We start from the raw sequence: 25508 nt of genomic DNA on the forward strand, positions 1-25508 counted from the left end.
TGAGATATTCAAAATCACCCATCCTACAATGGGATTTTATAACAAAAGTTTCTCGGCAGAGTCCCAAGTCTTTAGGGAAGGTCAACCTATATCAATTCCTTAAAATTCATTGAAACTATTAAAATCATGGATTCTCGGTTCAAGCAAATAAAACTGAATTTATTATGAAACCGACCATACAAAATCACAAGTTCCAACCCGGTCCTAAAATAAACTCATTTGAAACGGAACCGGTTCATTTGAATCAAATCACCTTCAGGTTTCTTTTTGGAATCCATTTTTCTAACTCTTCCAAAATGCCTCAAACTTAATTACTCAATCAAAAGTCTAGATTCCTTTGAAATCACTAAAAGACCCTTTTTATATTGTAATCAATATTAGAGCATCATTCTTTCCTTCAGTGATTCAAATGGTAAAAATAGTTCATTTCTAAATGGGCCGAACTCAACGCATAAAGTTCATTAAATAAATTAAGCTTGAAAACATAATTATTCTCTTAATAAATCACATAATACAATTTCTCAGATCCAGCCCTTTTTAAATAACTTTTCAAACACGACTAGGATTTTGCAGAAATTTCGGCAGCACCTCCCCTAAAACTTGGACTTTTGCCACCCGGTTCGGGTCCCAACTAAACCGTTTCTCATTCCTTTTCAACAGCTCAAAACTAGAAACCAATTCAAAGCAAGCTAAATTCCAACAGTCGCCTCAGTGGCATATCTCGAGAAAACCATTTCAAAGTCAACTCAATATCAACCGATTTAACTCATTTCCAAAGCTTTAAAGAATCAGTTCAGCAATAAATAATTTATCAAAACCAAATCAATTAAAGCAACCCAGGCTGAATTTCAAGGGTATTCTATCTTTCACATCATCAAAATAATCAATTCAATTCAAATAAATCCTCAACGGATTAAACTCAGATTTCAAATATTTAAAGAATCAGCTTCAAAACATTACATTTCACAAAGCCGCACAACAACTCAGCCAAACCAACATTCATAAACATTCGAGTCAATCAAATAATACATAATGCCGATACAATCACTAAATACACCATATCTCACATCAGTATCCATATGTAATAATTCCAATAATAAACTATAGTTTTCGGAAAGCGCCCCTACCTCAAAACGCAAATCTATAACCCAAAGGTCTCACAGAGTCATCTCCGCCTCAACCCAAAACCAACTGTAGCCAGCAACTCGGCTCCACTTGCGTTCTCAACAATCTCAGCAACTCTAATCGCAACATACAACAACCGAAACTCAATTTCATAGCAATTAATGCCACAAACCTCAGCTTGAGATAACGGAACAATAACAAAAGGGCTTTCCAATTGAAACGCTTACCGAACCGAAGAAAGAACGGCCAAATCAAGCAAGGGTAGTCCCGGCGGTGGTTCTGGCAACAATCGCGCTACACCCGATGACCAGAACGGCAGCAATCAGAACTCGGACCTATGTTACCAAACCTCAGAGTCTTTAACCAGGCATAACAGGATACTGACTAAAAGGGCTTTCCGAAATGAACATGCTTACCGCAACAAGGGAAGAACAACTACACCGAGTGGCGACAGCTCCGATGGTATTTCCAGCTACACCCGCGCCACAACCGGCGGTCGGAAACGCAGGGACGTAGCTTCTCTGACAGCGACAACGTAACTTATGACAGCCACTTCATTAAACACAACAGTTTCAGTGACAGCTTCAAGTAAAATTGAATTGGCAGCACTAGGAGGAACCAGAAACAGGGCAAGCTCACCAGAACGGCAGTGACCAGAAATTCTAGCGGCGGCAGAGGAATTCCGGCGGCATGAACCCCTTTTCTGACGCGGCAGCTCAATGGCGGACCGGCTTCCCCTCCACCACGTTCTGTTCTTTCCGCACTGCTCTCTCCTCACCAGCGGCAGTGACGGAGGCAATGGCTTCACAGACGAGACCAGGCACGGCGGTTTCAGACTCTCAGCCCCTTCTCACTCGCGTACCCTCTCTCTCCGTGTTTCAGCCTCGACGGCGACTCCCGGTGGACCAGCAGCGACGACGATAGCGCAGACAGCCGCGGCGGCGCGAAGAGACTGGCCCCATGGTACTGCATTTCGGGGATGGTGACTCGCGAGGGTGACATCGACGGCTCCTTGTGGTGGTTGTGACCCTCCTCCCCTCGGCGGCATCAAGCAGCGACGGCAAACGCCAGTGCCACCGGCGCAGATCCTTGCCTCAGTCTCGGATCTCACTCCTCTCGTCCCTGTGCAACGTGACGGCGTGGCGGCAGTGACACCCGCCGGCGCCGTCCTCCCCCTCTCTTCTCCTCCTTGCTTCTCTCCTCTCACTTTCTGTTTCTCCTTTCTTTCTTTCACGGGAAAGAAACGCTGCTGCTGAGTTAGGGAAAAGGGGATGAAAGGGGTAATGGTCAGCTGCTGCGGCTGTGTGTGTGTGTGGGTGAAGGGAAACCGGGTCGGTTAGCGGGTTACTGGGTTAGGGTTTCATTTTCAAAAATTAGGGTTAGGGGCATTTTAGTAATTTCACTTAAAAATAGGGATAATATAGTGATTAGAAATAAATTCTAATCCAATAATAATAATATATAAAATACTATTTGTTCATCAACTCTACAATTATTTTCAATAAAATGCCCAAATCAATTAATAAGAAATAATATACTTAATTTCTTCATTTTCCAAAATAACAGTATTAATATTTAAAATATTACTTATCCAACCCAAATCATATAAAATACTTATTATTTTATAACTATCAACTTTATAATTCAAATATAGAAAATAATCCAATAATTATAAAATTGGATAATAATCATAGCTTATCTCAAATCCAATAAATCAAAACTTGCCTTAATTATCTTTAATAAAATAATTTCTGAAATTAAGGCTATAAATAACCATATGATTTTGAGACTTGATCATAATAAGACTTTTTCAAAAGCTCCGGGTCTTACAAAATGAGCTGAAATGCTCATAACTAATGTTTATATATGTTAGGTCTTGGGCCCACAAACAGGTCAACCTTTAAGATTAGAGTTTTAAATCATATTTTAAATATTTTTACCTTCCCTAATTATAAATCCTAACTTCTTAACCTTATTTACTTATAATCAATTTTCTCAGCTACAGTACCAGACAGATCTCAGCCGGTACTGCCGGTCAAATTTCTAATGCGCATTTTTACGCAGAAAACTATGTTTTTCGACTCAGAAAAATTCACTGAATCCAAATATGATATTTAAATCATCAAATTCCGATTGCTAGATTTTCTAACCACATTCGCTCCTATTTAATTTATTATTTAATTAATTACGGTTTGACCGGGTTTTACACTATTTTGATTGGTAAATGTGGGAGACTATGATATCATTCTTATCTTAAAGAAAAAAATTGTGAATCCTCGGTTGTTATACGTTGCACAACCGTTGACGCAAGAAGAAAGGGACAACAAGGAGGGAGACCACGATAGTTATGAGGACCCACAGCTAGAATTTCTTTTCATACTTTGTTATTCGACATTTCTTTTATTTTGTTTAGTACTTTGTTGTTTGACATTTCTTTTATCTCATACATTTAATTTGACATAAAAAATAATTGACATCTTCATTTGTTGTTTTAATTAAAAATAAATTTAGTTTTGATTATGTTTAATGGTAAATAAATATTGATTGTGGAAATTAATTTTTCCATAATCTGGACATTACCTTCGAATTTACAAAGCAAAAAATTCCATACGTAATTCATTATTTTAATTTTTAAAATTAAAAGTAGTTAATAATTACTGTCAGAATTACTAACGAAGAAATTCGACGATAATTACTATTAGATTTAATCTGACGTAATTGTTAAATAGTTTTGTCAGTCCTGGTGATATTTTTTGTCTGATTAATCCGATGGTAACAATTTTTTGCCAAGCTTATTTTTGAGAGATGTTGTCTAACAGTAATATATTATTATTGAATAATTATAGAGAATCTAACGTAAGTAAAATGGTTTCGACCTAATTTTTTGTAGTAAAAAAAAGTGAAGAAGAAAAAAGCAATGGTAAAATTGGAATATAAAAAGGATTTATATAGTAAAAATAAAATTGAAATTTATTTTATATATTGAGAATAAAATTATTAAAAATAAACATATTTTTTAAATTTTTTAAAATATTTGGGATAAAAAAATACTTTATATATTATACTACTAGGATCACTACATTATGATGAATATGATAAAAGATGTGTTTTTTGTTTTTTGCATTTGAAAAGAATTTTAAAATTACCATTAATGTTTAATTTTATTCAATTTAATTTTGTTTCTAATATTTGAAATGAGTATTGAATCTAACCCTACAACCATTTATTTGGTTTCCAAAATATATTCTTAGCAATATGTCATAATTTTAATACACCCTAAAAGTATTAATTAAAAATACATTAATCATATAAAATTATTCAGATTCTCTATTATGGAAAGAAAATCTCATTTATGAGAATTTATTTCTTGCTAACAATCATTAACTACAGATAAATAAGTAATTAATGAGATTAATATATGTATTATTCAACATTGACTAATATATATAATATGGAGGAAAGAAATTAATGAAAATAAATAAATAAATTTTATTATTCAATTTAGTTATCATTTATAACAAATTTTACAGAAGTCGTTGCTCTATTCAAGAAAAAAAAAATCTTGCTTAGATTCATCTTCATTTTGACTAAAAATGCATAGTAAAAAGATAAATAAATCCGAAAGAATTTTGTGATGAATTTAAAGATTTTTAAAGAAAAAGGAAAATATTGGGCTAATATTTTTATTAATATTAGCTAGTAGTTTATTTTTATATTATTAAGATTATGATTTAGGATTTAAAATTTAGTATAAAAAAATCTTTAATATGTCGGTGTTGACAAAAAAAAGGATAAAATTTTTTGATCATGTAGTATTAATAAAAAAAATTAAGTCTTTGAAGAATTGCATGGTGGACTTAAAGGTATGAGACGAAAACAGATGAAAGATTGGAAAGGATGAATCATATCCATCATAGCAATTTCTGAATTTTTAATTTCTCTTTCATATGAACAAGTTTTTTTTTCTTTTTCGTTGAAAATCAAGTATAAATATCAGAGATAATAGTTAGGATTCAATGTAATTTGTTAATAATAATAAGCTTACTATGTGTTCTTTAAATTGTTTTAGGCTAAGTAACTCCTTTTTCATGCTTTGCCAGGATTCATTACTTAATTTAATATATTTTTTTTACATCATATGTAGAAATGTGGATAATGAGTATTACAAAAATCATTCATCATCAAGTCAATAAAGTACCAAAATATTCTATTGTACTAATGAATGTAAGTCGTCTTCTCCTTCTTTTAAATAAGGTTATGCCTGTATGGATGTTTTATTATTACCTTCATAATATATATGATACAAGCAAGATTAGTTCTTGTTGTTTTCATAAACAAAAGTTAAAGTAACCAACATAGTTTATGTTTGTTTATTATTAAAGGTTTGAATGATGAGGAGCCACTATCGTTACTTTATGGAGCACTATCTAATGAGGTTAGAAATGTATCTCTTTTTTTCAACAAGATTTAAATATATAAAATTTTGTGGTTATTTGAATCATAACTGAATTTATTAAATGATCATGATCTAGAATATACAATGTCACAGCAAAAGAAAGAGGGACAAAGAAACCGATCTATCATTGATTCAAGGAATAACAAGAACACTTCTTCAAAGGATTCACTTCCTATACATATAGATAGAGGAATCAAGTAACAAATGTATCTTAAGTTGTAAAAAGTTTGAACATTGAAAGAAGTACAAATTTATTTTAAGATAGCCTAATACACCCGCTTGTAGATATCTTTTGTCTTGTTGGCAAATATCACATACTATCTTTCGTATCGATCTTCTTTCAATCTTCTTAAAAGTCTTCTTGATCTTGATCTTCATACAAGATACTTGATCAAAGCATTCATTTTTCAAACTTTATTGGATTACACCTAAAATTATCCAAAATAAATAGAAATATATATCAATTTAAATTTTAACTTTTAAATAATATATTCTCATTATTTTCTATGAATTATATATACTTGAAAATAATTCATCATATTTTTAGAAAATATTAACTATTAAGAGATGTATATTTTACGATAAATTATGCAATTATCATCCTTAATTTTTTTTCCAGAAAATACCTTAAATTAAAAGGAAAATCTCATAAATTGTGTTAGTTCAACTTTTAATCATGACCTTGACAAGAAATAATTTGTCCATAAAACCTATTGTGAACATAGCATAAGCCAAAAGGTAAGCTAAAAGAGAAGAACACTACTACTTACCTCCAATATAGGAGAAAAATTTTTGGTACTTTATTGATTTGATATTGATGAATCTCTTTTCTAAAGCTTACTATCACCATTTCTTCTATACATATATGTGATGTTTAGAAAGATATGAAATTAAGCAGTGGCTCTTGGCATATTTGGAGAAATGAGCCATTGTTAGCGCTACAATAATTTAGAGAACACACTGGTTTAAAAAATTACTGAAAATCCCAATTGATTTCATGATATTTATACTTGTTTTACAGCAAACAACTTGACTTAATTTATGAGAAACGTAGAAGAATTATAAACAAAATTTATAAATAAATTGTCAAGTGTAAGTAAAATGTATCTAATTGAGATTTTTTTTTTCTTAGAATTGAGTAATATATCTTATAAAATTTATTGACTTATTGATTGAAATTAACTTCTTTCCTTTATTGTATATTTCTATTAATGTAATTCTCTGACACCATAAAAAGGTAATTTTTTTTCCACATTAATTTATCATTATAGTTAAAATTATATAATAAATAAATGATGTCAAAATATATTCATAATATTATTAAAGAAAAATAATATAACATCTAGGAATAATATCTTGTTACGATTTTATATTGATTTACTTTGATATTAAGTTGATTCTACTATTATGATTAGATTGTATCATTAGTCAATATAGAAACACTTCTTACTGTATATTTTATGTAATATTTGAATATAAGTTTTTTTTAATTTAAATATATTATTTACCAATTTAAATTGAAATTAGAATATAACATGTTTTCGCATGTTATAACTATGAAAATGTATCAAATTCTTTTACCGCATTTTCGCATTTTTAGATGGCAAAATGAGATCAATTTGAATATGCATTTTTGCAGTCCATGATTGCGAAAATAGAATTGAATTTTGGCTATATATTTGCAATCAATGGCTGCATTGATGAAGGAAGAAAGGTAAATTGTTTGTACCAAAGTAGGTGTGGGAAAGGAAGGTTTGGGATGAAAAGGGAAATAAATGATTTAGTAGAGAAAATGAGAAATAAAAGGGAAGAAAGGATTAACAAATCAAATAATCACACGCACTACGTATATTGCTTGATTGAATGAAGACATGCATGTAACACCCTACCACACAGAGCTTTACCCTTAAGTCGTAAAACAGAGGTGGTATGACATTATGAGCTCTAAAATAAAAGATACATACATAATATAATCGAAAGAATATAATATCTGAGAGCCTTCAAGGATGGTTAAAACAAAATCATGAAATTAAAGCGCAATGATGGAGTAAGGCGGGAGTCGGCCAATTAAGAAGTCAATATAAAAACAGCGTTGCGAGTATAGTTCTTAACCAGCTAAATTTCGCCTCATCAATTTAGAAAGGTTGTCACAAAAGTTTAGAATAAAAATACTGGGAGTATGAGTCCCAGGTCGTCTCCCAACGAGTTGCCAAAAAGAATGCTAATTTATTAATCAGGAGTTTTCCAAGAGATTTCGAGAGTTGAGTGACAGAAAATAAACAATTGTAAATAAGTGCAATGAAAATTAAAAGGAATTTATATTATCCAAAATAAAAAGCCTTGACTAGGGGAATGATTAATTGGAAGTTCTATCCTTGTTGGAATTTTCTCAAGTGTAGTATAAAGAGGTTGTTATTTTCACTTAGTTAACCCTTACTAAATAAAGGAAAGCCAAGTGATTGAGCTAACTCTTATTCGCAAATCCTAGTCCTCTCCCTTGGGAAGGTCTAGCGTTAGTAAATATAGAATTAGCTAACAACTTCCAATTTAACTAATCACTTGAGCATTCTAACTCAAGTGTCTCCTCTTAATCAACCCCCATGTCAAGTAGGGAATCTACTCTATTGACATGGATACCATCTTTATTATTGGGAGTTTGGAATAGAAAAGAGATATAATAATTTAAATAAAATAGAGATTCAAAATTAATTAAAAGTAAAAGTAATCCTTTGCATTAACAATCCATAAAAATAATCCAATTGTAACTCTAAACAAGAATTAAGAATATGGTATAAATAAATAGGAAGTAAGAAAACAAACTAGAATAGTATCTTCAACGGAGGTGATGACTCTTCAATATTCAAAGGCAAAAGCATAAAACTAATAAACTATGAATGTAAAGAAAACCTAGAGGAAGAGTAAATTCTCTCTAGATTCAGATCTGAAAACCTAAAACTATGCTAATGAGAATGTGCGTTGAGTCTCTGCACGTTCCCTGGCTCTAGTATGTGTTTCTGGGCCGAAAACTGGGTCAAAACTCGGCCCGAAATCACCCCCAATATTTTCTGTTATTTCTGCAGATCACGCATGTCACGCGTACGCATCAGTCACGCGTGCGTGTCGCTGGTCGTTTTGGCGTGTCACGCGTACGCGTCAGTCACGCGCACGCGTCTTCGTGCAAACTCCAATCCATGCGTACGCGTCAGGCACGCGCACGCGTTGCTGCAAATTTCTCCGTGTCGCGCACTCGCGTGAGCCATGCGTGCGTGTCGATGCTCGCTGGTTATCTCCTTAGTTTCTTGTGTTCCTTCCATTTTTGCAAGCTTCCTCTCCATTCTCTAAGCCATTCCTACCCTATAAAGCCTGAAATACTTAACACACGGATCACAACATCGAATGGTATAAAGGAGAATTAAAATACACAAATTAAAGATCTCTAGGAAGTAAGTTTTCAATCATAGAACAAAACTAGGAAGGGATTGTAAAATCATGCAAATCATATGAATAAGTGGGTAAGGACTTGATGAAACCACTCAATTAAACACAAGATAAACCATAAAATAGTGGTTTATCACGCAACAATTAGAAATAGCGTTTCCTTACGTACGAAGAAAGCACACACACACACATACACACACACACACACACACACACACACAAATATATATATATATATATATATATATATATATATATATATATATATATATATATATATATATATATATATATATATACAGATAATAAGAGTAGAGGGTCAAGGATACAAAATATTCAAGCTCCAAGCTCAACCTGAGAAGCTAAGGCTAAATTGGAGAATACATATACGTATATATACAAATCAAGTCCCAAAATACTCAAAAACAAATCCTAGTTCTCCATACAACCTCAATGAGGCACAAGAGCTAACAGAATAAGGAGAAGTCTACACAATACATATATATATATATATATATATATATATATATATAGCAAAATAATCCTAAAAGGTAAAGTGCCAACTCTGCGGTGACAGGAACTCTAGACGCCTAACGAGGTGTCTCTCGACCTGCATCTAAAAAACACAAATATCCATATGGAATGAGAATCAGGGGTTCTCAGTATGGTAAAGGTGTCACATACATAAGATATAAAGTCATGGGAAAGCCAGAGGCTATCCTAGAACTCCGACATTTATATTATAGAACTTAACGATTTAAAACAGAAACCATAAACATGGTGGTTCTCTAAGGTTCTTAAACTTAACCAAACTCTCACTAAACTCATCCAAAATCCTTCTCATTCCTCCAAAATCCTCCAGAACACCAATAGAGTCACACAGAGACGGATCTACTTTCAATCATGTGGGGGCAAGTGCTCCCATTGAATTTTCATATAGCTTCATGTAGAATACATAAAAAAATATATATTTGCTCCCACTCAAAAAATAACTTTGACCCCACTAATTTTTTTTTAGTTCACACACTTTTCAGTGTATAAAAATAGAAAAAAATACACGAAACATACACATTAATCAATAATAAATACATAAAAACACTGATACGAAGCACATCAATTCAATTTTAATATAATGAAGAGTAATTCGGTGCTGAACAAATTAAAAAAAATTAAATAAATATAATGAAGAGTCAAAATTTGACTCCATTAAATTTTTTTTATTATAAAAGATTAAAAATCTATCCATGGAAAATATATTTAGTTCGCTTAATATTAATAAAAAATTAATATCTAAATTATTTGAATATTTAAAAATAATTTTAGATTTTTAGTATGTTTATGTAAATAAATATTACTAAAGAATTCTTTTATAAATTGCCTATATCAAAATTTGTAGCAAAATTTTAAAATTTAATCAATGAAAGACTAAAAAAATTGAAAATAAGACATAAAAAAATATTGTCTAAAGTTAAATGGCTTAGTTTCTAAAATAAAAAAAATTTACATAAACCCGAAAGAATATTATTTTTTATTGTTATTTCTTTTAAATTAGTTTTAGGTTTGCTAGTAACAACAACATTAGTTGAAGAAACCTCTTTGATTATAAATATTATAAAAAGTCGATTTCGTAATTATATGGGAGATGAATTTTTAAATAATTGTTCAATAACATATATAGAAAGAAAAATATTTGATTGTATTGACAATTGAAAGAAAATATAAAACCTATTTAACTCATTATTTTGGTGTTTAAATTTATTTGTTAGACAATTTGAAAACTAATTATATTTTATATTTTACCATAACAAAATATAATTATAAAAATTATTATCATATTATATATATATTTCCCCCACTGACAAAATTTTCTGGATCTGTCACTGGAGTCACACATACAAAGACAAACACAATTAGAGTATAGTTAATGCAGGTAACAAGTATGACAAATAGCATATTGATTCACATAGGAAAACTCAATTAATGCACAAGCAAACAAAACAAGCATATGCATATGATATATGCTTGTCCTATGGCTGATGAGTCTCATCTGTCGGTTATAAAGCCAACTTGACATGTTCAGCTACTAAACCCTAGACAATGCCCCGTGCACTCATCCCCAAGAGTCTATGCATAGCTTTTTCTCATTCTTAATTAATTTTAGCTCATTGGGCGAATTTCTGGGGAGTTAAAGTGCCCAGCCACATGTTGCGACATAAGGTCAACAGAATATCAGTCTCGACCTGGAGCACGTGGTGGCAAGCCTCTGCATTTATCCGGAAAAACTCGTATCTCAAATAAAAGAAGTACATAAGCCACATTATCATTCATATTCATTCATACTCAGGCAAAATCATTCATTAGGGCCATATTTATTATATATACATCATATTTCTATACTTCCCCTTCATAATTAGTCATGCCTCAAGCATTTTTCACCTCCAAGTTATCCCATTTTCATAGCTTAATCCCTTCACTATACTTAAAACTAATATTTAAGGTCTAAAAGAGTAAAAATAGAGGTTTAGAGGTTTAAAATCATGGTTAAAACACAAAAACTCAATTTGCTGAAAAACAGGGACCCGCATACGGGAACCATGTCCCGCGTATGCGGATGTGATATTTTTCCCAACTCACGTACCTACCCTTTGACCGCGTATGCAAGTACACTAAACAGAGGCGAATGACCGCGTAAGTGGCCGTGTTCCCGCGTACGCGAGTACCCCATTTTCCCATGCCGCGTAAGTGGCACGTGCCCGCGTACGTGAGCACGCCGGACAGAGGTGAATGGACGCGTACGCAACCATAATCCCGTGTACGCACCCCCTTCATTTTCCTTAAAAAGCTGCTAAAATGCAGATTTCACATTTTATAACTCCAACTTCCGACGCACATAACTCTTTCGTTAAAAATCGTTTTTCATCCATTCTTCGAATGGCATAAACTTCATGGATCCAATTTTCATATAAAACAAGTTTAGAAAAGTTTAGGGATCTGGAAGCTGAGTTATGGCTCGCCGAAGTTCGGCCAAAAGTTTAGTTTTTCACAAAACTTCTCCAACCTCTCTTTTACCAAAATCATAACTCATTACCAACACTCCAAGCCTTCAAACAACACCAAAACATACCAAAACACATCTTATGATTTCACATTCATATCATAGCACTCCCATACACAACTTCCCCAATTCAACCACCAACCATTCACATTCAATACCACATCTATACTCAATCATCAATATATCATTGTTATTTAAAATAATCATTATTTCAACAACCATTCTCCACATCCATTTAACAACCAACATACCTAATACCCACATCAAACAACACATAATTCAATAATTAAAACTACCAAAAGTACACCAACATATGACTCATCTTATCCTATGGTCGTCTAGCCTAAGTTTTCACAAGACATTATATATTACACACGAGAAACCAAAATCATACCTTGGCCGATTTCTCCGCTAAGCCAAAGACACCCCAAACTCGCAAGATCACAAGCCTCCAACACCAAAAACTCAGCACCTAAGGCTCAATCAAGCTTCCAATCTCTTCAAATGAGTTCCAAATTCACATATACACTACCTAACATATATTATCACATTTATATACCAAATTTCAATACCCAAACATATATAATCAAGGGATTCACTAGGGTTTATGGGTCCTTACCTTACCCGTGCCTCAAGTCAACAAAAACCTGCTAATTTCTCATGCTAATTGGATCCTAAAACATCAAAGAATAAAAAATCTCAACACCTCACAACATTGAATTTTCAAAATTGGGGAGTAGAGAATTGAAACTGAAGAGGTGACTTCCTTACCAAATTGAGTATTGGGCTTTGTAAAGTTCGACGCGATGAACACATAGGTACAAACGGTGTGGGAAACGGAGCTTGGAGTTGGAAGATATATAAATTTGAAGTTGGGGTTAGGGTTGGGAGCTTACCTCCTTCTTCCATTGTGTTCAACATTCTTCGCATGCTAAGGAAGAGAAAATGAGCTGATGCTCATTGTTTAAGTGTTTTGGGTTGGGCCCTTGGGTCCAGTTTGGCCCGTTCGGTCCAATCTTGGGTCAAATTCTTTAAAATTAGTGTCAAAATTTATGTTTTAATTAATTCTTCTTCATTAAACTAGAAAATTGAATTTTCTAATTTCTTGGATTAATAATTAATTTATTGGTTAATTATTCGTTAATTATGCGAGGTTTACATCTTATCCACCTAAATAAGAATTTTTCCCACAAAATTCAAATTTAGTTACTTGAGAACAAGTGTGGATAGTCCTTCTTCATTTCGGACTCAAGTTCCCACATGTGTTCTTTGATTGCAGCCCCCCCCAAACAACTTTCACCAATGAAACCTTTTTTCCGTGCAATCGTTTAATGCTGGTGTCATCAATTCTAACCGGAATTACTTAAAGTGTCAAATCTTCTCTTACTTGAAGCGATTAAGGTTCCAGGACATGGCTGGCATCGGGAGTATACTTCCAAAGCTGCAAAATGTGAAACATATCGTGTAGGTTCAAAAGATGGGCCGGTAAGACAATTCTATAGGCTACCAGTCCAATTCTCTTCAGAATTTGAAACAGACTGATATAACGAGGGTTTAGTTTCTTCGTCATGATTGCTCTACCCACTCTGGTTATCGGTGTGACCCTTAGGAACACATGATCTCCTTTCTCAAACTCTAAGGGCTTTCGCCTCTTGTCGGTGTAGCTTTTCTGGCGGCTCTGAGCAGTAAGCATTTGGCCTCAGATTCTCTTGATCTGTTCATCAGTTTCAGCTATCATTTTAGGCCCTAACAAGCTTGTTTACCTAGCTTCATACTAGCATAGCAGAGATTGACACTTTTACCCATACAAAACCTCATATAGAGCCATTCCGATTCTCGCATGGTAGCTGTTATTATACGGAAACTCCACTAGTGGCAAATACCGATCCTAACTCGCCAGCTGGTCTAAAACACATGCCCTTAGTATATCCTTTAAGGTTTGAATCGTTCTCTCAGATTGACCATAGGTTTGAGGCTGATACGTAGTGCTTAAGCTTAATTGAGTTCCAAATGCTCGTTGAAAAGCTCCCCAAAACCTTGAGGTGAAACAAGGATCTCTGTGGGAGATTATGGTGGTAGGCACGCCATGCAACCTCACAATTTCTTTGATGTACAAGCATGCTAGTTCCTCTAAGGTACAATTCATTCAAATGGGTAAAAAGTGAGCCGACTTTGTTAGCCAATCCACAATCACCCAAACAGCGTCAAATCCAACTCAAGTTCTTAGGAAACCCAACATAAAATCCATTGCGATGCTCTCCCGTTTCCATTGTAGAATCTCTAAAGGCTGAAGGGTTCCAGATGGTCTCTGATGTTAGATTTTGACTTTCAGACAAGTCAAGCACTTAGATACATGCAATGTTACGTCGTTCTTCAGTCCCGGCCACTAGAACATTGCTTTCAGATCATGGTATATCTTAGTACTTCCCAGGTGAATAGAGAATCTGCTCCTATGTGCCTCCTTCAAGATATCTCGCCATAAATTCCCAACATTCGGCATGCAACTCCTGTACCTTCATATTCCATCTCCGTCCCATAAAACTCTCCACTGCTTTCCTTTCTCAATTGCCGGCAACATCTTCTGTAACTCTTGATCGTCTTGTTGAGCTTTTAAGATTTCAGACTTAAAGTCACTCAAAATTTACAATTGACTTAAACACAGAGTATCAAACACCTTTTTGACCCCCCAAGTTCAGACTCTCAAATGCCTTTAGCAACTCTTCCTCTCGAATCATCATCTAAGCAGCACAAAATAATTTTCAGCTCAAAGCATCCGCCACAACATTAGCTTTCCCTGGGTGGTAGTTTAACTCGAACTCATAGTCTTTTAGCAGATCCATCCACCTCTACTGATGCATATTCAGTTCTTTCTAATAAAAAAAGTACCTCAAGCTCTTGTGACCGGAGAAGACTTGAAACTTGACGGCATACAGCTAATGCCTCCAAACTTTTAGAACAAACACAATGGCAGCAAGCTCTAGATCATGAGTAAGATAATTTATTTCATGCAGTCTCAACTGCCGTAAAGTGTATGCCATGAAATTACGGTGCTACATTAGCACATACCCCAAACCCTTCAATGATGCATCACAATACACCTCAAAAGGTTCGTTAGGCTCAAGCAACACTAACATAGGTGTAGTGGTCAACTTCTGCTTCAATTCTTGGAAAATTTCCCCGCATTCAGAGGTCCAAACAAATGGCACATCCTTCCTAGTTAGCTTAGTCAAAGGCAAAGCAAGCTGCGAGAAACCCTTGATAAACTTTTGGTAATAACCCGCTTAACCGATAAAACTCCTAATCTCTGTCACAGAGGTTGGTCTCCTCCAATCTATTACCACCACCACCTTAGCAGGATCCACAACGATTCCTTGTTGACTTACCACATGATCAAGAAACTTCACCTCATCCTTGCAAAACTCGTATTTAGATAACTTGGCGTACAATTTTTTTTTCTTCAGGATCTGTAGCACAATCTGTAAGTGTTCTGCATGTTCTTCTTCGATTTTGGAATAAATGAGGATGTCATCTATGAAGACGACGACAAATTTGTCTAAGAACGGATGGAAAATCTGATTCATGTAGTCCATAAACACCGCCAGGGCCTTGGTTAGCCCAAACAACATTATCGTATATTCATAGTGGCTATAACGAATTCTGAAGGCAGTTTTCAGAATATCCACGCCTCTCACTCTATCTGGTGATAACTAGACCTAAGGTCAATCTTGGAAAATACCCCAGTATCCTGCGGTTGGTCCATCAGATCATCGATTCTTGGTAACGGATATTTATTCTTCAAGGTGACTTTGTTCAGTTTCCGATAGCCTATACACAGATGCATACTTCCATCTTTTTTCTTCACTAGTAATACTGGTGCTTCGCACGAAGAAACACTCGGTCAGATGAAATTCTTACTCATCAGTTCTTCCAGCTGAGATTTAAGTTCAGTCAATTCCAATGGCAACTTTCGGTAAGGCGCAATTGATATTGGCCCAGCTCCAAGCACCAACTCAATCGCAAACTCAATTTATCGAGGAAGAGGGAATTCTGGAATGTCGTCTAGAAACACTTCAAGAAATTCATTCATGACCAGAATCTGTTCTAAACATTGATCCTCATCCAACGCATTTGCAGCTAACAGCATAACACCCTAACATTCATATCCAGAACAATTTACTACAACAGAGTTCAGATAATAACTGATAAATCCCTATTTTATGATTCATTTTGTGCTCAAATTGAGTGTTTTTATCAATTATTCACCTACTTATTCATATGAATTGCATGGTTTTACTTTCCCTTCCTTATTTTATGATATATATGAAAACATGTTTCCTATGCTTTAAATATATTAATTTTAATTATCCTTTATTACCATTCGATGTCGTGATTTGTGTGTTAAGTATTTTCAGGCTTCATAGGGCAGGAATGGCTTAGAGGACAGAAAGGAAATATACAAAATGGAAGGAAAGCACAAAAATGTAGTTTTGAGGAAAAGGCAGTGACGTGTACGCATGGATGACGCGGACACCTGCCTAGCGCGAAATGGCATCGACGCAAATACGTGACTGACGTGGACGCATGCCTTGAGCAGAACGCAAATGACCCGGACGCATGACCAACGCATACGCGTGACAAGAAAGAACTCAAAACCACGCGAACGCGTGAGCCACGCGAACGCGTGAGCCACGCGAACGCGTGAGCCACGCGAACGCGTGAGCCACGCGAACGCGTGATCCACGCGAATGGGTGAGCCACGCGAACGCGTGACAGACGCCACATACAGGAATCTGCAGAAAATGCCCCCAGCGTTTTCTGGACCCTTTTCGGCCCAAATCCAAGTCAGAAACACAAAATATAAGCCAGAGAATGGAGGAATCAAAAGAGGATGATATACAACATTCATAATACATAATTTTAGGTTTTAGATGTAGTTTTAGAGGGAGAGAGGTTCTCTCCTCTCTCTTAGGATTTAGGATTAGGATTAGGATTTAGGATTTCTATTATGATTAGGCTACTTCTCTTCAATTATAGGTTCAATGTTCCTTTAATTAATGTTTCTCTTCTACTTTTATTTATTCCAATGCTTTTACTTGTTAATGTTCCAATTTAGCTTATGAACCTTTTCATGTCAAAGATTTGAATATTCTATTTAATTTTATTAGAGGTATTTCAGATTTATGATTGTTTTATTCTATTTATGATGCTTTCAATTTAATTTAGATTTATTTTTCCTTTTGGCTTTGGTTAAGTAATTGGTAACACTTGAGTTATCAGACTCAGCAGTTGATTGGAAATTAGGATTGCTGATTGATTTGGATCCTTCTAAAGCTAGTCTTTCCATAGGAGTTGACTAGGACCGAAGAATCAAATTGATTAGTCCACTTGACTTACCTTTGTTTAGAAAGGGTTAACTAAGTGGGAGCAAAAATCTAATTCTCATCACACCTGATAAGGATAACTAGGATAGGATTCCTAGTTCTCATACCTTGCCAAGAGTTTTCTTTATAATTATTAATTTATTTTTCTTGCCATTTAAATTACTTGTTCCCTATTTCAAAAACCGAAAAATACACCTTCTTGCCATTTATTAATTTAGTTTTCTTTATAATTATTAATTTATTTTTCTTGCCATTTAAATTACTTGTTCCCTATTTCAAAAACCCAAAAATACACCTTTTTCTATAACCAATAATAAATCATACTGCCCTGCAATTCCTTGAGAAGACGACCCGAGGTTTAAATACTTCGATTATTTATTTTTATTGGGTTTGCTTAAGTGACAAACAAGTTTTTGTATGGAAGGATTATTGCTTGGTTTAGAAACTATACTTTCAACGAGAATTTATTGTGAATTCTAAACCATCAATCTTCAGTTCATCAAAATGTCGCCATCTCTAGCAAACTTTATTTTGGTGAACCACTTTTCAAACTCTCTTTCTATCCTATTTTGTTTATTTTCTATATTTTTATTTTTATTTTTATTTTATCTTATCTTATTTATCTTCCAGTACTTGCACATTTTTTCTTTTTCTGTATTTTTACTATATTTCTACATTTTGCACTTTGGTTTATATATATATAGTTTAGTTTCACTTTTAGCTTATTAAGTTGTGATATAGAATATATGGATTAATTAGTTTAGTTTACCCTTTTAGCATACGATAATTTGGATTAATTGGAAATAAAAGAGTAAACTAGAAACTTTAGTATAACAGAATCACAACAATCCACACACTATATATATATATAGCAGCAAATGTGAGTTAGTTAACAATATTTCTTCAAGAAAGAACACTAAGTTTTTAAGAGCCATCCTAAGATTCACATTGAGAATAATGGGAATTCTTGATTTCTACTTGCATGACATACATAACTGATATATGATTTTTGAGCCAAAAAACACACAACCCGTGAGTTTTTGAGCTTAATTGTATGGTTATATTCAACCATAAATTTTGTTCCTGTGTGTTTCGCACTTCTTTTCTATGCTTGTAATCTTTACTTTGTTTTAATCTATATGTCCAATATAGAATGTAGATACATACCCACATATGATTGAGGCCATCATTTGAATTTTCCCTCACTTATCCTAAATAAGCCTACCTCCTACATCACCCTTGTTAACCCCCTTGAACCTTTTAATCCCCTTTTGTTCTATAACCACATTACTAGCCTTAAGCAGAAAAACAAATTAAAAATTCCAAGTTGAATCCTTGGTTAGCTTAAGATAGAGATTGTGTATCCACTAAGTGTGGAAAAACATGGGAACATGAGTTGATAGGAAAGGATTAAATTAATAAAATAATCAGGATTTTGGGAGCATACTCATATGAAACCAAAATAAATAAAAATACCTTGTGCATTGAAAATGTTATGTTAATGTTTTAAAAAAAATTAAAATTTTTTTTCTTATTTAAGTAATTAATTAAGGGGACAGATTCGCCCCAATGATAAGTTTAATAAAGGAATCAATGCACATGGAGGTAAAAACAAAATAAACTTGGTACATGAGTATGTGACACAAAAGTGGGAGAAATTGGGCAAACCAGGATAATTTTAAATTTTCATAGAGTATGTATATGTTAGGTGAGATCTTAGACTAATTAAGGATTCAACTTATAGCTCACTTAGCCTTATATATACCCATATCTTTACCTTGGCCCCATTACAACATTGAAAAGACCTCATGATGTTTGTATGTATACATTGTATATTTGTTGATTGGTTAGATGAAGAACAAAGTTTTAGAAAGCAAGAATAGAAAAGAATAGAGTGATTAACCCCAAACAGTGAGTGACTAGAGAGTAAACACAAAATCCAGTGAGGGATCTGATGAGTGGATAATTTATACGCTTTTTGGCATTGTTTTTACATAGTTTTTAGTATGATTTAGTTAGTTTTTAGTATATTTTTATTAGTTTTTAAATAAAAATCACATTTCTAGACTTCACTATGAGTTTGTGTGTTTTTCTGTGATTTCAGATAATTTCTGGCTGAAATTGAGGGACTTGGGCAAAAATCATATTCAAAGGCTGAAGAAGGACTACAGATGCTGTTGGATTCTGACCTCCCTGCACTCAAAGTAGATTTTCTGGGGCCACAAGAGTCCAAATGGCATGCTCTTAATTGCATTGGAAAGTAGACATCCAGGGCTTTCCAGAAATATATAATAGTCCATACTTTGCCCGAGTTTAGATGACGCAAGTTGGCGTTCAACGCCAACTCTCTGCCCTATTCTGGAGTTAAACGCCAGAAACAGGTTGCAAATCAGAGTTAAATGCCAGAAGCAGGCTACAACCTGGCGTTTAACTCCAAAAAGAGTCTCTACACATGAAAGCTCAATGCTCAGCTCAAGCACACACCAAGTGGGCCCGGAAGTGGATTTCTACATCATTTACTTATCTCTGTAAACCCTAGTAACTAGTTTAGTATAAATAAAATTTTTTACTATTGTTTTTAAACCTTCAAATCTTTGGATCATTTTTGAGACTATCCTTGTATCACTTTTGATCTCTTGATCATGTTTAGGAGGCTGGCCATTCGGCCATGCCTGGACCTTGTTCTTAGGTATTTTCAACGGTAGAGTTTCTACACACCATAGATTAAGGTGTGGAGCTCTGTTGTTCCTCATGAATTAATGCAAAGTACTATTGTTTTTCTATTCAATTCAAGCCTATTTCTTCTCTAAGATATTCATTCGCACACAAGAACATGATGAATGTGATGATTATGTGACACTCATCACCATTCTCACCTATGAACGCGTGCCTGACAACCACTTCCGTTCTACATGCAAACAAGCTTGAATGTGTATCTCTTAGCCTCCTGATCGTGAGATCAGAGTCTTCGTGGTATAGGCTAGAATTATTGGCGGCCATTCTTGAGATCCGGAAAGTCTAAACCTTGTCTATGGTATTCCGAGTAGGGTCTGGGAAAGGATGGCTGTGACGAGCTTCAAACTCGCGAGTGCTGGGCGTAGTGAAAGACGCAAAAGGATTATTGAATCCTATTCCAGTATGATCGAGAACCGACAGATGATTAGCCGTGCGGTGATAGCGCATTTTGGACCATTTTCACTGAGAGGACGGGAAGTAGCCATTGACAACGATGATGCCCAACATACAGCTTGCCATAGAAAGGAGTATGAAGGATTGGATGAAGGCAGTAGGAAAGCAGAGATTCAGAAGGAACTAAGCATCTCCATACGCTTATCTGAAATTCTTACCAATGAATTACATAAGTATCTCTATCCTATTTTACGTTTTATTTATCTTTTAATTATTAAAACTCTATAACCATTTGAATCCGCCTGACTGAGATCTACAAGGTGACCGTAGCTTGCTTCAAGCCGACAATCTCCGTGGGATCGACCCTTACTCACGTAAGGTTTATTACTTGGACGACCCAGTGCACTTGCTAGTTAGTTGTGCGAAGTTGTGACAAAGAATTAAGATTATGAACGTGCGTATTAAATTTTTGGCGCCGTTACCCAGGAATGAACGATCACGATTTCGTGCACCAAGTTTTTGGCGCCGTTTCCGGGGATTGTTCGAGTTTGGACAACTGACGGTTCATCTTGTTGCTTAGATTAGGTAAATTTTATTTTAATTTTAAGCTTTTTGTTTTTATTATTTTTATTTTTATTTTTGAAAAAAAATAAAAATTAAATTATTCTATGGCTTCAAAATTTTTAAGAATGAATTCTAGAGTTTCAAGATAACATGTTGAAGCCATGCTGGCTGTAAAGCCATGTCTAAATTCTTTTGGACTGAGGCTTCCTCTTCACATGCTTGAACTATGTATGCTGAAGCTTGGATGGCCATTGGCCATGTCTAGTATTTTGGACCGGAGCTTTCACTGAAAGCTTGGCTGGCTAGTAAGCCATGTCTAATTCCTAGACTGGAGCTTTAGACTAACATTGTATGATTCCTGGAATTCTCATTAGAAATTTTGAAATCCTTATTTTTCTTTTTCAAAATAATTTTTGAAAAATCAAAAAAAAAATTTTAATAAAATCATAAAAACCAAAAAAAAAATTTTTGATGTTTCTTGTTTGAGTCTTGTGTCAATTTTTAAGTTTGGTGTCAATTGCATCTTTTTAATTTCATTAAAATTTTTGAAAACTCATGCATTTGTTCTTCATAATCTTCAAGTTGTTCTTGATGATTTTTCTTGTTTGATCTTTGCATTTTCATGTTTTGTGTCTTTTCTTGTTTTTCATATGCATTCTTGAATTATTAGTGTCTAGAGAATAAAAATTTTTAAGTTTGGTGTCTTGCATATTTTTCTTTTCTTAAAAATTTTCAAAAATATGTTCTTGATGTTCAACTTGACATTCAAAGTGTTCTTGGTGTTCATCTTGACATTCAAAGTGTTCTTGCACGCATTAGTTGTTTTGATTCATAATTTTCATGTTTTGTGTCATTTTTTGTGTTTTTCTCTTTCTTCATTAAAAATTCAAAAATCAAAAAAATATCTTTCCCTTATTCTCTCATAAATTTTTGAAAATTTGGTTTGATTTAGTCAAAAAGTTTTAAATTTAATTGTTTCTTATGAGTCAAGTCAAATTTTCAATTTAAAAATTCTATCTTTTTCAAATCTTTTTCAAAAATCAAATCTTTTTCATTTTTTCTTTCATAATTTCAAAATTTTCAAAATTTATTTTCAAAATCTTTTTCTTATTTCTATTTCATATTTTCGAAATTAATGCTAACAATTAATGTGATTCATTCAAAAATTTTAAGTTTGTTACTTGCCTAGTAAGAAAGGTTCAATCTTTAAATTTTAAAATCATATCTTTTTGTTTCTTATTAGTCAAGTAATCAACTTTAATTTTCAAAATCAAATCTTTTTTAATTTCTTTTTCAAATTTGTTTCAAAATAAATTTCAATCACATCTTTTTCAAAATCAATTTCAAAATCTTTTCTAACTTCTTATCTGACTTCTTATCTTTTCAAAATTGATTTTCAAATCTTTTTTTTCAATTAATCTTATCTTGTTTGATTCTTATTTTTTTCAAAACCACCTAACTAAGTCTCTCTCTCTAATCTTCGAAAATCACTAACCTCTTTTTCAAAATTCCTTTTAATTAACTAATTGTTTTAAATTTTAATTTAATTTAATTTCATTTTTCTTCTTAAAATTTTCGAATTTTAATTTTAATTTTAAATTAAAAACAAAAATATTTTTATTTTATTTTATTTAATTTTTGAATTCTTCCCTCTCTCATCTCCTTCTAATTTTTTATTTATCTACTAACACTTCTCTTCTACTCAACAATTCGAATCCACTCTTCTCCTCTGTGTTCAAATTTTTATCTTTTCCTTCTTCTATTCTTCTCTTCTTATACTCACATAAAGAATCTCTATACTGTGACATAGAGGATTCCATATTTTCTTTTCTGTTCTCTTCTTTTTCATATGAGTAGGAACAAGGATAAGAACATTCTTGTTGAAGCTGATCCTGAACCTGAAAGGACTCTGAAGAGGAAGCTAAGGGAAGCTAAAGCACAACTCTCTGGAGAAAATCTGACAGAAATTTTTGAAAAAGAAAGAGACTTGGCCGAAAATAATAACAATGGTGGAGATGCAAGGAAGATGCTTGGTGACTTTACTGCACCAAATTCTAACTTGCATGGAAGAAGCATCTCAATCTCTGCCATTGGAGCAAACAATTTTGAGCTAAAGCCTCAATTAGTTTCTCTGGTGCAACAGAATTGCAAGTTTCATGGACTTCCATCAGAAGATCCTTTTCAGTTCTTAACTGAATTCTTGCAGATCTGTGATACTGTTAAGACCAATGGGGTTGATCCCGAGGTCTACAGGCTTATGCTTTTCCCATTTGATGTAAGAGACAAAGCTAGAATATGGTTGGACTCTCAACCTAAAGATAGCCTGAACTCTTGGGATAAGCTGGTCACGGCTTTCTTAGCCAAGTTCTTTCCTCCTCAAAAGCTTAGCAAGCTTAGAGTGGATGTTCAAACCTTCAAACAGAAAGAAGGTGAATCCCTCTATGAAGCTTGGGAGAGATACAAGCAACTGACCAAAAAGTGTCCTTCTGACATGCTTTTAGAATGGACCATCCTGGATATATTCTATGATGGTCTGTCTGAATTATCAAAGATGTCATTGGACCATTCTGCAGGTGGATCCATTCACCTAAAGAAAATGCTTGCAGAAGCTCAGGAACTCATTGACATGGTTGCAAATAATCAGTTCATGTACACTTCTGAAAGGAATCCTATGAGTAATAGGATGCCTCAGAGGAAGGGAGTTCTTGAAATTGATACTCTGAATGCCATATTGGCTCAGAATAAAATATTGACTCAGCAAGTCAATATGATTTCTCAGAGTCTGAATGGATTGCAAGCTGCATCCAACAGTACTAAAGAAGCATCTTCTGAAGAAGAAGCTTATGATCCTGAGAACCCTGCAATAGCAGAGGTGAATTACATGGGAAAACCCTATGGAAACACCTATAATCTCTCATGGAGAAATCATCCAAATTTCTCATGGAAGGATCAACAAAAGCCTCAACAAGGCTTTAATAATGGTGGAAGAAATAGATTTAGCAATAGCAAGCCTTTTCCATCATCCACTCAGCAACAGATAGAAAATTTTGAGCAGAATCCATCTAGCTTAGCAAATATAGTCTCTGATCTATCTAAGGCCACTCTAAGTTTCATGAATGAAACAAGGTCATCCATTAGAAATTTGGAGGCACAAGTGGGCCAGCTGAGTAAAAGAGTCACTGAAACTCCTCTTAGTACTCTCCCAAGCAATACAGAAGAGAATCCAAAAAGAGAGTGCAAGGCCATTACCTTACTTGGTGTGGACGAACCCAGAGAGGAGGAGAAGGACGTGAATCCTAGTGAGGAAGACCTCCTGAGACGTTCACTGACCAATAAGGAGTTTTCCTTTGAGGAACCAAAGGAATCTGAAGCTCATCTAGAGACCATAGAGATTCTATTGAACCTCCTTTTACTGATGACTATTCTTCCTCTGAAGAGGATGAAGACATCAGTGAAGAGCAGGTTGCTAAATATCTAGGAGCCATCATGAAGTTGAATGCCAGTTTATTTGGTAATGATACTTGGGAGGATGAACCCCCCTTGTTCTCCAATGAACTCAGTGCATTGATAAAGCAGACATTGCCTCAGAAGAAATCGGATCCCGAAAAGTTCTTCATACCTTGTACCATAGGCACCATGACCTTTGAGAAGGCTCTGTGTGACCTTGGGTCAGGGATAAACCTCATGCCACTCTCTGTAATGGAGAAACTGGGAATCTTTGAGGTACAAGCTGCAAGAATCTCACTAGAGATGGCAGACAAATCAATGAAACAGGCTTATGGATTAGTAGAGGACTTGTTAGTAAAGGTTAAAGGCCTTTACATCCCTGCTGATTTCATAATCCTAGACACTGGGAAGGATGAGGATGAATCCATCATCCTTGGAAGACCCTTCCTAGCCATAGCAAAAGCTGTGATTGATGTGGACAGAGGAGAATTAGTCCTTCAACTGAATGAGGACTACATTGTATTTAACACTCAAGGATCTCTTTTTGTAACCATGGAGAGGAAGCATGAAAAGGTTTTTTCACTACAGAGTCAACCAAAGCCCCCACAGTCAAACTCTAAGTTTAGTGTTGGGAGGTCCCAATAATTCTCTGAACATCTGTGAGGCTCCATGAGAGCTCACTGTCAAGCTATTGACATTAAAGAAGCGCTTGTTGGGAGGCAACCCAATGTTATTTAATTATATCTATTTATTTTCCATTGCTATTTTATGTTTTCTTTAGGTTGATGATCATCTAAAGTCACAAAAACTACTGAAAAATCAAAAACAGAATGAAAAACAGCATTAAAAATAGCTCACCCTGGAGGAAGAGCTTACTGGCATTTAAACGCCAGTAAGAAGCATCAAACTGGCG

The 25508-nt window shown here is 34.3% G+C and overlaps 1 non-coding gene across 1 annotated transcript; it reads right to left on the minus strand.

Moving 5' to 3' along the window:
* Positions 1–23537: 23537 nt before the first annotated feature.
* Positions 23538–23645, minus strand: LOC112768811 (small nucleolar RNA R71). The gene has a single exon (XR_003186198.1). It is a non-coding gene; the product is annotated as a small nucleolar RNA R71 (small nucleolar RNA).
* Between the last annotated feature and the right edge of the window lie 1863 nt (positions 23646–25508).

Source organism: Arachis hypogaea, chromosome 17, assembly GCF_003086295.3.
Source record: "Arachis hypogaea cultivar Tifrunner chromosome 17, arahy.Tifrunner.gnm2.J5K5, whole genome shotgun sequence".
NCBI classification, from domain to species: Eukaryota; Viridiplantae; Streptophyta; class Magnoliopsida; order Fabales; family Fabaceae; genus Arachis; species Arachis hypogaea.